The sequence below is a fragment of the Pelecanus crispus genome, chromosome 5 (assembly GCF_030463565.1).
Source record: "Pelecanus crispus isolate bPelCri1 chromosome 5, bPelCri1.pri, whole genome shotgun sequence".
Classification (NCBI taxonomy): domain Eukaryota; kingdom Metazoa; phylum Chordata; class Aves; order Pelecaniformes; family Pelecanidae; genus Pelecanus; species Pelecanus crispus.
The window spans coordinates 68019856-68033269 of NC_134647.1; the positions used below are offsets into that span (position 1 = coordinate 68019856).

General features: G+C 36.5%; 1 protein-coding gene across 1 annotated transcript in view; it reads left to right on the plus strand.

The window, feature by feature from the left end:
* Positions 1–13414, plus strand: part of FAF1 (Fas associated factor 1) — a 175595-nt gene that overhangs the window by 63690 nt on the left and 98491 nt on the right. The window lies entirely within an intron of this gene.

Consider the following 13414-nt stretch of genomic DNA (forward strand, 5'->3'; position numbering starts at 1 on the left):
AGCAAGAAAATGCCATACAGAGAGAGCAAGAACTGGTAATGTGGCCTTGTGAAAAGATAAGGAAAGGAGCTTGGGGTAGGTGCTGACTGGAAGGGGGGTTGAACCATGAATGAAGGCTTTTTGTTGTTGTTTCATTATGATGTTTGTTCTTACTGTATTTAGGGAACTAGAACTTTGTTAATAACTAGGAAAGTGTTAATGAATTACTCCTTACTGAATCAGGTTAAAAAGAAAAAGTCTTAAGTTTGGTTAGAAGAGGATATTTTTCAGTCAATCTTCCCAGCTGATAGAAAGTGTAGAACAGTGCTGTAAGGACTTAACCTATGTTAATTCTTTGTGTTTTGGAAGAAAAAGAGATTATTAGAAAATCTTGATTTCCTCACCCCCTGCCTGGGGTTACGTACAGAAACTCTCCCAGACTGTGCCATATGCAGCGTAGAACACGACTAATATTGATCCTTTGGGGATGATACTTCTCAAATTAAGAGAATTTAATACAACAATAGAAATTTTTGAGACATCATTCATTTGTATATAGTGCTTTGGAGTGGGGAGGGGAGGATGTGAAAAACAGAGATTCAGTGTACCAAAGACCTTAACTCTCACCACTCTTCTTTCTGCCCAAGAAGGTGATTCTGTCTAGTAGCTGTTACCTAGTATCTCTAAAATCCAGTAGCTGTCTTGGAAATTATTATGCTACTGGAATTTGAAAGTGTAGAACAGTATCTCAAGACCTTCACAATGTTGGAAACAGATAAGCAATAAAAGAAAAAAAGGGAAAAAGGAGTACAGAGAACAATGATTTTTTACTAGAACAAGGATTTTTCACTTTTTCTACAATTTGTCTATAAGGAAGAGAGAACCTCTTTCTACAAATCTTTACTTATAAAATGGCAGTAAGTCTAACTGCCTGGTATCACATAGCATGGCTGTACATACTTTACTCCAACCCCAACAAAGGGAAATGGAGAAAAGAATAATGAATCCTAAGAACTGACGTAATTTCAGTCATTTCATTCACAGCATCAGGACAAAATGCAGCACCCCACATATCTCTGCAATTTCTTCCAGGAGAGACAGAAAGACAAAGGTTTTTATATTGGTTTTATATTGTTGTCAAATTTATTTTACTCATTTCTGATGACAGGCTACCTTTTACTGGACTCAGCAACTCTTTTAGAGTAACTCTTAGTTAAGAAACATTGTGAGCTATGTTTGTGTCCCATTATTAGTTTCTCTATAACCATAAGTTGAATTTCAGTTCAGCATGTCCCCTCTGTGTCTTACATAAACTCCTGTTTGCACTTAGCCACAAAAAGTTCCTCTTTTAAGACAAGAAGGACTTATTCCTGAATAATTCAAAAGTGGGGAGTGTAAGAAGTGCTTAGGTTAATCTGGGGAGTGTTTTGTGTGTTGGCAATTTCACCTATAACTAACAATGTTTCACCCACTCTGCTTAAAAGGTCTTGGCTCTTTTTTATTCTGTGCATTGACATTGGGCTGGCAGGGGAAAGGCTAGACTGCAGCTGAGAACTGTGACCACAGGGCAGCCTGGGCTGGGACTAAGACAAACAAAATGGAGAAGCTCTGATGTTCACAAAAAGCAGCAACAGAACAATGGAAGAGGATACTTTTTTTTGTAGTACAAAACAGTAAAGTGAAACTTCTCTCCCTGTTGCAAAAGGTAAACTGCCAAGTCAGGCAGGTCCACGTTAATATTTCGAGGTTGGGTCTCATTTAGGCCAGTGGAAAATATGGAAATTCCTTAGACCATTCTGTGAGGTCTGGGTGGGATGAAAGTTTCTTTTTTGATGAACTAGGAGTAGTAGACTGAGATGAAGTTTGAATTGCCATGGAGAGGTCTTTTCTCTCCTCCTTAAATCTTCCCACAGAACACTAAGTTGTAGTCTACAGCTGTGTCTACTTTAGCATGCAGGACAGTGCAACAGGAGGTCTGCACAGAAAACCAGTTGGTGATGAGGATCTAACATCCACGCTTATTTATGTTTCTGGCATTCTACTAGTGACCAGTACTAGTCTGGTCCTGTGGATTGAATCTTTCTTAGCAGTTGAATTTTAAAATTGTGCATCTTCTGTTTTGGTTTGATCCTAATGGTATTCACTTTGCATGCTTTGAGATCGCTCCATCATGCAAGCGTGTGTACAGTAAGTCAGACAAGTGGGAGACTTACTTAAGATCAAGAGTGTGTTTTTGAAGTGAAGCATGAATGCAGTTCCATCCTACAAGGACTGTCATCAGTCCTTCGGTGCAAACCAGTATTTTCAAATGTTGCTCCATTGGCAAACCTCCATTTTAGCAAAAACAGTGTCATTTTTTAATTATTGTATAAACAGAGGTGGTCAAATTCTTGAATGGGAACAAGCAAATGAAAGATTAAGTGAAAAGTGCATCTCCTGTGTGTTTCGACTCACTGCAGGGTAGTCATGCAAGGAATCAACACAAGCAGTAAGAGAAGCCTTTTGAATACCCAAAAAGGTATAGTTTTTCCTTTAGAGGAGTATGTTAGCATTGTGTTTCATTATATTTTTTTCTTAAGATCAGTTTGAAGTGAGGAACAATAAAACTCGGAGATTAATTGTTTCTTCTGAAACATAAATGCAAACTGTTTGAAGTAGAGGATAATTTTAGCATCCAGTCTGAAATAAGCATCTGTCATCTCAAGACACTGGTATCAGAAGAGAACTGCAAATCCAATTTAAGTTCTTATTTTGTGTGTCTTTTGCCTTATGTCAGTTTACAGGTTGGATCTAGGATCATTCAGTTTTAACTTACAAAATTTGACAATCACCCATCTGTAGTTTCTCTTCTGTAGGTCATTTTGCTTGTGTAGTAAACCATATCTTGCTCTTTTTTCCCCTCTTTAAGAATTTTTTTCTTCTGTTTCTTTTATTTTTTGTTAGTCCACATAGATATTTTCTTTTTCACTGCTTTCTCATTCCTGCTCTTTATCTTCTGGTTTATTGACTCTTTTGCAGTTTTTAATTAAAAACTTTTAAGAATTTCTTCACTGCTGATTGTTTTAAAAAAAATCAAGATAGTTTATCTGACTGAACTTTTCTAAATACTGTTTTCTCTTTACAATGCAGAAGAACATACTGTAAATCAGAAACTTTTAAATTATTATGCTCTTTATACTTATTTTCTGCAATGCAGAGTGTTAAGAATGTTGAATTACACTTGAAAACTGTCCCCATGTGGAGGGAATTACTGAGTACAACGCTTGCATGTTAGCTTTTCAAACAGAGGCTGAATTTTCACTGATTATTATCTGAATATCAAATGGAATTCTTTTCTGTCAACTAAATTATTATTCTTGGTGTTAACTTCCATAGTTCAATAAAATTACACTTTCCTAGAATTTAGAAAAAAACTGTTTTTACATTTTTGGTGTCTTTTTGTTGGTGTATATTTTATACAGTGAATTTGCATAACTATGAGTATCCTTGTGGTTCAGAGGAGGAGCTGTTAGTACGGATCTGTAAAACAGTTGTTTTATTAACATCTTCACAGGGAAAAAACCAGACAGAATAGCTGAATATGTAAATGAGCAGCTTGTGATGCTACAACTTGTCAAATAACCATTGATGCAGTATAGCTGAGCAAACTGTTTCAGTGTGTGCATATACAGTAGGTATTTCTCTCCAAATTAATATTTGCATTTGAAATACATGTGTAGTGCAAATATATGAGAAGTATATAACAATTAATAATATTTTGTGTTTGATGTTTACATATTATGTGCTCTGCATTTTAATTCTTAATGTTATCTGCTTCTTTAATAATCTTGAATTAGTGTTCCAAATATATTGATTCAAAGGGATTTATTACTTAGTTATTGAGGTTTGATAGATATTTATATCCTTGAAACAGGTTGGGTTTGGTCAGTAGCCAGCTGGCATTTTCTGAGGTTGCCGTTTTGTTCTTCAAAAATCTCAGACCACTTTAAAACTCCTGTGTTACCCTTATGAATGTTTCTGCGTTGTAGTGATGAGAAAAACTTACAGAATAGGACACCACTTTAATAGTGTTTTACAGCTTAGCACTGCTCTGTGCAAAACCACTACAGTTTTAAAATAAAGGTGTACTTCTAATCTGACTTAGTTCAACCAACATGAACTGTTGTGTGAACATTCTTATTTATCTTAAGGGTAGCTTGTTCTACTTTAACGTAAACAGAGGAGGAATTCAATGAAGTTAAAGCAAAGTAAGGCTTGTCCTTGGTGAGTTAAAAAGAATAATTTAAACCTGTATTAGTTAATACATGACAAATAAATCATAGTAAAGCCCTTGTACTTACAAAACAGTCACATACATGCAGCTGGTAGAGGGCAAAACTTTGGTTTCCCTCAAGAGCCCCATCTTCACTGTGCAAGCAAGTAGAAACTACAGTCTGCTAAAACGAGCCGTACCGGTTGTAAAGTAATAAACTAATACCAAGTACTATAGTGCCAAATGTGGAACATGCAATAAACCTCATAAGCATGCCCTTCTGTCAGTGTTCCTAACATCTTAATATAATGAGCTTAAAGTTTTCTCTCTGAAGTGGCACATGTTCAAGTGTATAAATAAGGACTTTGATTTGAGGACCTTTTACAGTCTCTATGTATAAAAAATTATTACCTTTATAATAATATCGACTGGAAAAAAAAAAAAAGTGGCATGTTCTTCAAGGTGTTTAGTGTCCCCTCCTGGATTTCTTTCCATGATGACTTTCTTGTTCAGCCAAAAGGACTTTGACTTTGATTGGTTTCATAGACAAAAAAAATACTTCTCAGACTTTTTTGAAGCTCGCTCTCAATTCCTTACATTCTTCTGTTCTCCCATTTGTGAACCATGGCTAACTTGCTGTAATGCAGTTGGAATAAGGAAGAAAAGTCAGTTTTGTACTCTCTTCTTTGACTGCTTGACAACTCAAATGTAGTGTTAAATTAGAAATTAATAGAAAGTTTAGTGTTCATATCCATCATAAATAAAAACTTGTTTACACTTTTAATTTCTATGAATGTGCTATCCATGTTCTACCACTGTTAAAATTATGACTTGTTGGGTAACTTGTTCTTTTAGTTCTTTGTCCAGTTTAGTGATAAATGTCACTATTATAGAATAAACATGAAAATACTCTACTGTATCATGAGGCTCATGGTGGTTTGGAGGAGTCCAGTGTTGCAACAGTTGTTCTGTGATCTTAGGGAAGGGAGTGAGAGATGTGGAGCGATGTTTATGCAAAACAAAATTAGCTGTATTCCCCAAATGCACCTTAAGATAGCTTATTTTGCTGGTTGTTTTATAAAAAAATGAAGACCTTGTAGCATGATAAATCTAGGGTCGGTTCTGCCTTCCTGTCTGCTTGCGTAGATGTTGTTCCTGCAAAACTGTCGGTGACCTCTGGGAGTCTTGTCCTGCTGCCCTCCTCGTAGAGGTGTCCCCAGAGCTTGAGGGTGGGAGAGGGAGGGGAAGAGGATGAGCTGTTCTCAGCAGCCGTTTGCCCTTAGACTTCTGTTTTGGATCCTAGCTGGGAGTCAATGTCACTTTATAGCTGTATTTAACTCCCTGTCATCCTGCTCTCCTCTCCCTCCCCATGTGCTGCTTTGAAGGCAGCCCCTGGGGTCAGTAGCAGCCTGGCTTCTGCAGGAGCCGAGCCACCACTTGGAAAGGGAGCCTGAGAAGCAGTGCAGAAGCAGGAGCCAGGCAGACCTGTCAATGGCTTTTTTTCCCCCAAGCGTTAATTGTGGTCACAAAAGTTAAGTGTTTCTGTAAAATTAACATCTTGGTATTATGTATTTATTTTCCACCATGTAGCTTCGATGTCAGGTTTACTCAGCAGACAAGTCAAAACAAGAATATTTTTTCTAACTGCTGTTACAGCGAGTCTCAGCCTGGGATCTCAGAAAATCACAGTGTTCGTTCTGGTTAGCAGCTAATAGGAAACAATAAAGATTTAGGGTTCAGAATTTAATTGGCACTTATGTTGATGCAGGAAGAACAACTGCACACAATTTACTCTTGTGAAGCTTTATTGATTTTTTTTTTAAAAGGAAAGCTCTGATGAAAGTTAAAAGAGGCGTTTAATTTGCAAGTATTTCTACACAGTTTTTATTTTGAAATGTGCTTTTCTATCCTTCTCTATCCCTGCACGGTAAACATGCCTTAAGATCTGATTCGGAGACAGATACTGAAAAGCAAAAGTGTAAGTTTGTAATTTCTACTGCTCGGCTTGTTGATTTGGATGATATTGCGGCTTCCTTAGAGGTTAAATTTACATTTTTCCCAAGGCTAATGTCTGACATGCAATTGTAAGTATTTTTAAGATAATGTGACATTAGCGTATCCTCAAAATCTCCATCCCAGATTCTAATCTTTCAGTGACCTATTTCCAAGGATCAGATCTGCAATATCGCTCTTAGAGATGGGCATATGAACAGAAGCTTCTTGGTTTTCTGACATGACCTGTACACCAAAGTCTAGAAACAGGACCTTTTTTTGTCACTAAGGCAAATGATCTTTTGAATTTCAGTGAGTAACTGAGGGTGTTTCTTCAAGTATAGGTCGATCCCATACTTGCAGAGTGTGCAAGAAGGTCAAAGATATCCCGCAGAATGAACTGCAGAGGCCTTTGAATGACTTCCTGCTCCCACGGCTTCCTTGCAAGCCATGATAATGATTGAGTCCTCAGGGTATCATCATCAGCACAGCCACCATAGATGGTCCTATATTCAATAGCTGGTATCTCAATCTCTACTTTCAAAACAGTTTTGAAGATTTTTGGAAAGGAGCGACCTATTTCCCTTCCAATCTGATCTGTCCATTTTCTCCATGACTTTGGTGATAGATTACACACATTTCTTCCAGTCTGGAATTACAATTTAAAATTATTTTCTCTGTGACACCATTATCAGCAGCTTTCTGCCATTCCTGCAACCTTTTTTCCTGCTGCTTTTCAGGAATTCGTTTTCACGAGACATCTGCAGGCAAGCCTTTTCTGGGACTTCTAATCCATTGGACTTTAATAATGGCCTCTTATTTCAAGGGAAGAGGATTTTACAGAAACTATTCCAAATATCTAAAATGAATACAAGATAAGAATACGTATCTCTAAAATAGGGGGTCCGAGTGCCTTGTTTTCACGTTCATGTGGAGAGTTCTGATGTTACTGAGCAGGTTTCTCTACTCAAGGAGGTCAGTTAATCTGTGTTTCCTAACCTGACAGATTCTTGTCTGTACGTTGCAGCTCATTCTTGCCCAAGAACTGTCTTTTGACTGTGAGTGTGTCGTGCACGTGTCGCTTAGAGACACAAAGCTACAAAATAAATTCGCCAGATTTATTGTCAGCAGTCACGCCATCCATGTGACAGGATACATGGCTTTCTGTCCCTTTCCTGATGATTGGCAGGTAAGTGACAGCTCACTCACCCAGGCAGGATCAGACGCTCTTTATAGAATGTTTTTGAGCCGCTGTTGATAGTGTGTATGCAGAAGCCTCACGTACCCCAGTGTCAAGGTGATGATCACACATTAACAAGGACGTTCAGAGACTTGACTCCTCTCTTAGAAAGCATTTGGTCTTTCAGAAAGGCCCATTCCCTTCTGGTTCACCTGTTTGAGTGCCCAAAGATGACGTGCCCAGATGATTTGGAACATTTTTGACAACTGGGAGACCTTGGAGGATATCCTCAAAACTTTCCAGGTTGTGGTTACTCAAGGCTGATCTTTTAGTTCCAGAAACAACAAAAAAAGTGCTAATGAATCAATTCCAGACCTTGCATCTCTTTAGTGGGCCTGTTATATACATTCTTGATCTGTTGGATGTGCCTCTAATTAATTTTCTTCTAAGTGTTCTCACAGAGACCGTAAAAGAGGTGATTATGATTTCACTGTCCTGTTTGAAACGATTTTAGATCCAGGGTATACTCTCTCTGTGGATGAATGACCATCAGCATGTCCCAGTCCTTTCTTCAGGTTTTTGGCTTGTTCTTGCTGGACTGTAACAGATTTGTCTTCCCTGTTTCAAATCCATGGACCCCATGATGTATGTGGATACTTTCAGGGTTAAAGGATGCTTGCTTGTCTCCAGTAATGGATGTTCATCCTAACAGGTAGAAGTATTCCAGGAGTCTCACCAAGATATAGCTGAATGATCTGGTTTTGGTAGAAGTCTAGGTCCTTGTCTCTCATGGAAACTTAGTGCCAAGGGATATTGGATTATTTCCTGGATCTTAGAGTGCAGAGCTCTTGGATATCTCTTGGCTACCCAATAAGTCTTTGCCATCTCAGCCCATTACCCATTACTAGAAACAAGGAAAGTTACTGCTCAAAGCAGAACTTCTCTGTTTCTGTCCTTTCTGGTCAGAGGTTTCCTTTGCCATTGTTGCAGTGAGATAAAAAAAATATTTTGAAGTGTGTGAAAAATGAAGACTTGGTGTAACTCTGTTGTTCTTATAACAGAATAATAAAAAAGACTGCATGGGAGCAATTCATTACTCTTTTCCTTTCAAGCACTTAAAAGAAAAACAGAGCTGAAAATATTTCTTTGGGAGATACTGAAATACCTCATTAGATCTTTCTTTTTATTGGCTATTGAGGTGATAATTCTGTAACAGGAACGAAAGTGAGGATAAATTTTTCTTTGATTTATAGAAATGTGTTAATTTGAACTGAATAGATCTTTTCTGATCTTAATATTTGTTATCTGTGAGTATTGTTTAGTAATACACACTTTCTAGTTTTATTTTAGAGAAAAAGTAATTCTGATGGGGACTCTGTTAATTCTGTGCAACACTGGAGGTATTTTTGGGGAATTGAGTAGCTCAGTTTTTAATAACCTGCAATTTAGGTTTGGGTTTGGGTTTTTTTTTTCCATTAAATGGAATAGTGTTCACTGCTTATTTAACAGTTATAGAGTTGCATGTTGAGCTAAGACTGAAAACCACAGAGAAAATAATATGTATGTTTATCCAAATCTTTCTGTTTCAGTGACATGACAAGTTTGCACAGTAGAATAGTGAAGATGGTCAGAATAGCTTCATATTAGCTCTTTTTCTGAAGTGGTCGTTAAATTTTCTGTTGTTGTTCTGCAGCATATGAATGGTAAGCTTGGTAAAGACTGGAATCTACAGAAGAGGTAACTCCCTGTAGTGTTTTGGTCAAACGCTAATGAAACTACACTTAGTTGTATATTCAAGAACTGTTGACCTGTGCCTTCATGAAACAGCTTTGTGATTTCAGCAGTGTGTCGTTTCTGGATTACTTGAGCTAGACAATTCTCTGAGGCAGCCACCACTGAAGATACAGTGAATAAATTCTTGTTGCATTGAGAGAGACTCAGTTGTGCGTTCCTCTTAGTAGAACAAGATAATGTAATTTTCTTTTAAGATTTTGGAATTTTGAAGGGAAATGTGATTTTGGTGTTGTGGACTACTTACACTTGCAATTTAACCAGTCCAATTCTGGAAGCCAGTCCAGTTCAGGAAGAACGCCTGAACTACAAGCTGCAGAACTGGCGCCTTAGCATGTGTATTTTTGTAAACACTAAGCTATCCAAATTCCTGAAAATTCTGCCTTACAAGTTAGTATAAATGTTCTTAGCATTTTTTTAGATTTTTGGCCATTTTTTGCTGTCTCACACAGGTCCTGAAAGGTTTCTAGGTTATCTTCCCAGTCAAAACATTCTTCCTAATAGCAGTTTCATTTGAATAACCTGGAAATTAGTGGGGAGTAAGAATGAATGGGCACATCCCTCATCTTGAAAAACTTAATTTGTTTTAAGTTCTGAACTTCTTATGAAAAATGCTCTTTTCTAGACAGCTTCTGTGACTTTTTTTTTTCCTTTTTTTCTTTTTGTCAGCTTTTCTGTCATAAATGCAGTTCAAGCATGTGAAGCAGCTTTTGGCAAGAGTGTACTAGTATGCCTTTGATAAAAATGTTAGGTTCAGCAAACCAGAACTTCTTTTCTTCATAAAAGGGTTGCTGCTTGTAAAAAAAAAGAAAAAAATCTGCCTCACTGGAGAGGCTTCCAGATAATTTTTAACTCCAAATTGTTCTATGTACCACTTTTATAGAGTTCACATTTATTGGTTTTTCTCATTTTCTGGTAACACTTTTCCTTCATCTTCCTGTGTCTGCATCTGGGTAGCACTTGGACTTCAGGTTCTCCAGTATTGCTCTCAGCTAACTGTTTATTTTAAGTGTCCCTAATATTTTTCTGTTATCTAATAACTTCTAATAGAGAACAGGAATTGAAAATAACCCTTTATAGCCTACACATAAAAAACCCATGATTTTTGACAACTTGAACCTTACTAGTTTGCTTTCCCCTTCATCTTTTTGTATTCTACAGATACGTATGACTCGTACACCTACCACGAGTTCACGTGCTGACTTGGTTGGGGAAAGACTTAAAGAAATAAGAGCCAAAGAGAATGTGGACTGGGGTTTTTGGTCAGGTTGCATCTCTTCTTTTTAACACTGTTCTATTTTTTGAGGAAATACATTTAAACATATTTAGCTATGCTAAAAATAGTATTAGTCATGAAACCAAAACAACATTGTGTGGCTTCTTTCAATAAAGATAAAAATCTATATTCAGATTGCACCTTTGCCCGATTAATTTGTTAACTCAACAGAATTTCATTTCTGCTTTACTCACTGTCTTACTGTCTTTAACTTTTTAAGATCCTGATGAAGATCAATTTTCACCTTATCATGGAAGAGGAAGACAGGGGTATAGTTGACAAGTACCTACAGATGTTAATGATAATGATTCTTGTCCCTTATTCAGAAAACTCTTAATGTATTTTCACCTGTACTGCCACTGCTGCTAAAGTGCAATCTGTGTCACTAAAAAGAAATTAAGGAGGCAGAGGTATTCATATTTTTTTATGTATTTTTAGTTCCTGCATTAAAAAACAAAAGCAAATGTAATATCTGATTTTTTTTTTCCATCTTCTTGATTTCTTGGGGTTTTTTATTTGTTTGTTTCTTAGAAAACCATTTCATATTGACTTTGAATGCAGATGAAGATCTAGCTCTTACAAGATGTGACAATAAACTTCTGAAAGTTTTAAAATTGTTTTCAATGAAATTGTGTTTGGGACACAAGTACAGGAAAGCAGTGCTTTAAAACAGTCTACTTTATATTTCCCTCCATACGGTATAGAATAAAAATTATGTAATTTTTGTACATGTTAAATACGTACTAAGTGAAAGATTTTTCTCTATCTTAAGTAAAGGAAGGGGTTTTTTTGGTGGAAGATTCCGTAGTTAAAGATGTAAACCAGCAATTTCTTGCTTCTATAGCACAACATAGTTCAGAGCTGAGATTAGAGAAACCCTGTAGAGTGGCTAATACTCGAGGGCATCCCCAGATAGAAAAGTATGTGAATTTAGGCATGGGAGGAAGGAAGGATCTGCTTTAAATTTAGTGTAGGGTCACTGACTCTTAATGATAGATTAAACAAGGGAGGTGGAATAATGAATAGGGGTATGCAATGTGTAGCACTAATACCAGAAGTCCATGGTTTTCACTGGTTATTTAATGTCTTTTCCCATATGTTTCTGAATAGAGCAGGTTATGGCAGGGATGAGCTAAGGAATAGCTTTGTTAGTGAATTGTTAAATAGACTGAATTCTCTTTTTAAAAATGTATATGTACATAGGAGAGCTGCTTGTTAATAATATAATCGAGCACCTTATATGCATATACCTTAAATGTAGCAATATTAACAACTATATTTGTGATTGATGTATGTATGTTGACATTCTTAAAATACACTGTGCAGGTTGTCTGCCTAATTTTCTTTTCCAATGTGAAACTAACAGCCATTCCTTGGTTAAAGCAGAAATTAACTTCAGACTCTTTCTGAATACCGTTGATGTAAAGAAAAACCCCAAAAGAAGTGGTAATTTGGTAGACATGAAAATGAAATGGAGGAAATACCAAGAAACATTTTTGTTAGTAGAAAGTCAACTAACAGCTCTGTAAACCTTGTTTTATAATTTATTTTAACTTGAATTTAAAATAATGTTAATAGAATATCTATTAAAACTCAACCACATAAAATAATTTATTAAGTTCATACTTAGAGTGACTGAGAAAGATGTCACAGTTTACTTTAGTGTTGAGTTCATACTGAGTTCTCACATGTAAGAGTCTGCCAACTACCAACAACCTAGGTGAACCAAGCAAGTCAACTATCAAGTTATTGATGGGTTTCTGGGTAACCCGTGTTCTCTTTTGTGTGGTGAAGATACCAGCAAGTCTTTAGAGAAAACGCACTTTGCACATCATGTTTTTCTTTGGGTTACAAATGTGATTGCAAGCTACACTGGAAGATGCAGTGCAAGTCACACTAAAAGCTTTGTCCTGTTGTTGCAACAGTACATACAGTTATTGGTGAAAGTAGTATTTTCAGATCTGTGGCTTATCTTCCTTTTTAGATGGATCTTGTTGGCTGGCACAGAGAATAAAAAGGCTGCAGAGAGAGCCTACCCATCTCTCTTCTCTAAGCAGCAGGCTTGGTGTGATCCTTAAGTGTAAAAGTGGTGGAAAGAAATAGGTAAAACATTGAAGTTAGAGAAGTATTAGAGGATTTCTCTACATGAAAGTAGTGCACAACTCTCTGCTTAATTGTGGTACTTTGCTTTACAAGATTTATAGATTGAATTACTTTTTCATATAATGTCTAAATTTGCAAATATTTTCTGATACTGACCATTTAAAAAAAATTGAATAGATTTTATATTGTCTCTAGTAGCAATAAAATATGCTCTCATAAAAGAGTATTTTGTCAATTGTCTAGAAAGAAGCAAAAAACACATGACAATATACTGAGTTTTGTGATGTTCTATTTCTTAAACTAAAATTGGTAGGCTTATCGCTTAAAATAAGGATTTTCTCTGAAGCACATGTGGTGTATGCATTTTCCAAGACTTTGAAACAGTCATTTGTTATTTTGAAACATGTTTGGCTAGGAATGGAGGAAGATGCTGTTCGTCAGTAAAATGTGTTAAGGAGCATATGTCTTCGTATCATAATCTGAGATTTGCGAGGAGTAGTAGGATTTAGTCTCTCATTGGACCATAGCGAAAAGAAATTTGGAAGAGGGAAAGGTGTTTTTTTTAGTATGAATACAAATGTTGCTCTTTACTATAATTAATGTAGTAAGAATGGGAACTCTAACTTCCATTCGTCTCCTTACCAGTTCCTAAAATGACCATCTATTTTACCATTTATTGATATGACTGATTACTTTTTAGACCCATGAAAATGCACAAGCAGGGAAGTAATGCAAGACCAAGATATGTATTTATGATGCTCAGGCTGTTGCAAACTAGTTTCTTGTGAAATGAAGATGAGGGTGTTTGTCTTCAAATAAATTTGTCTGAATTTTCTTTTGT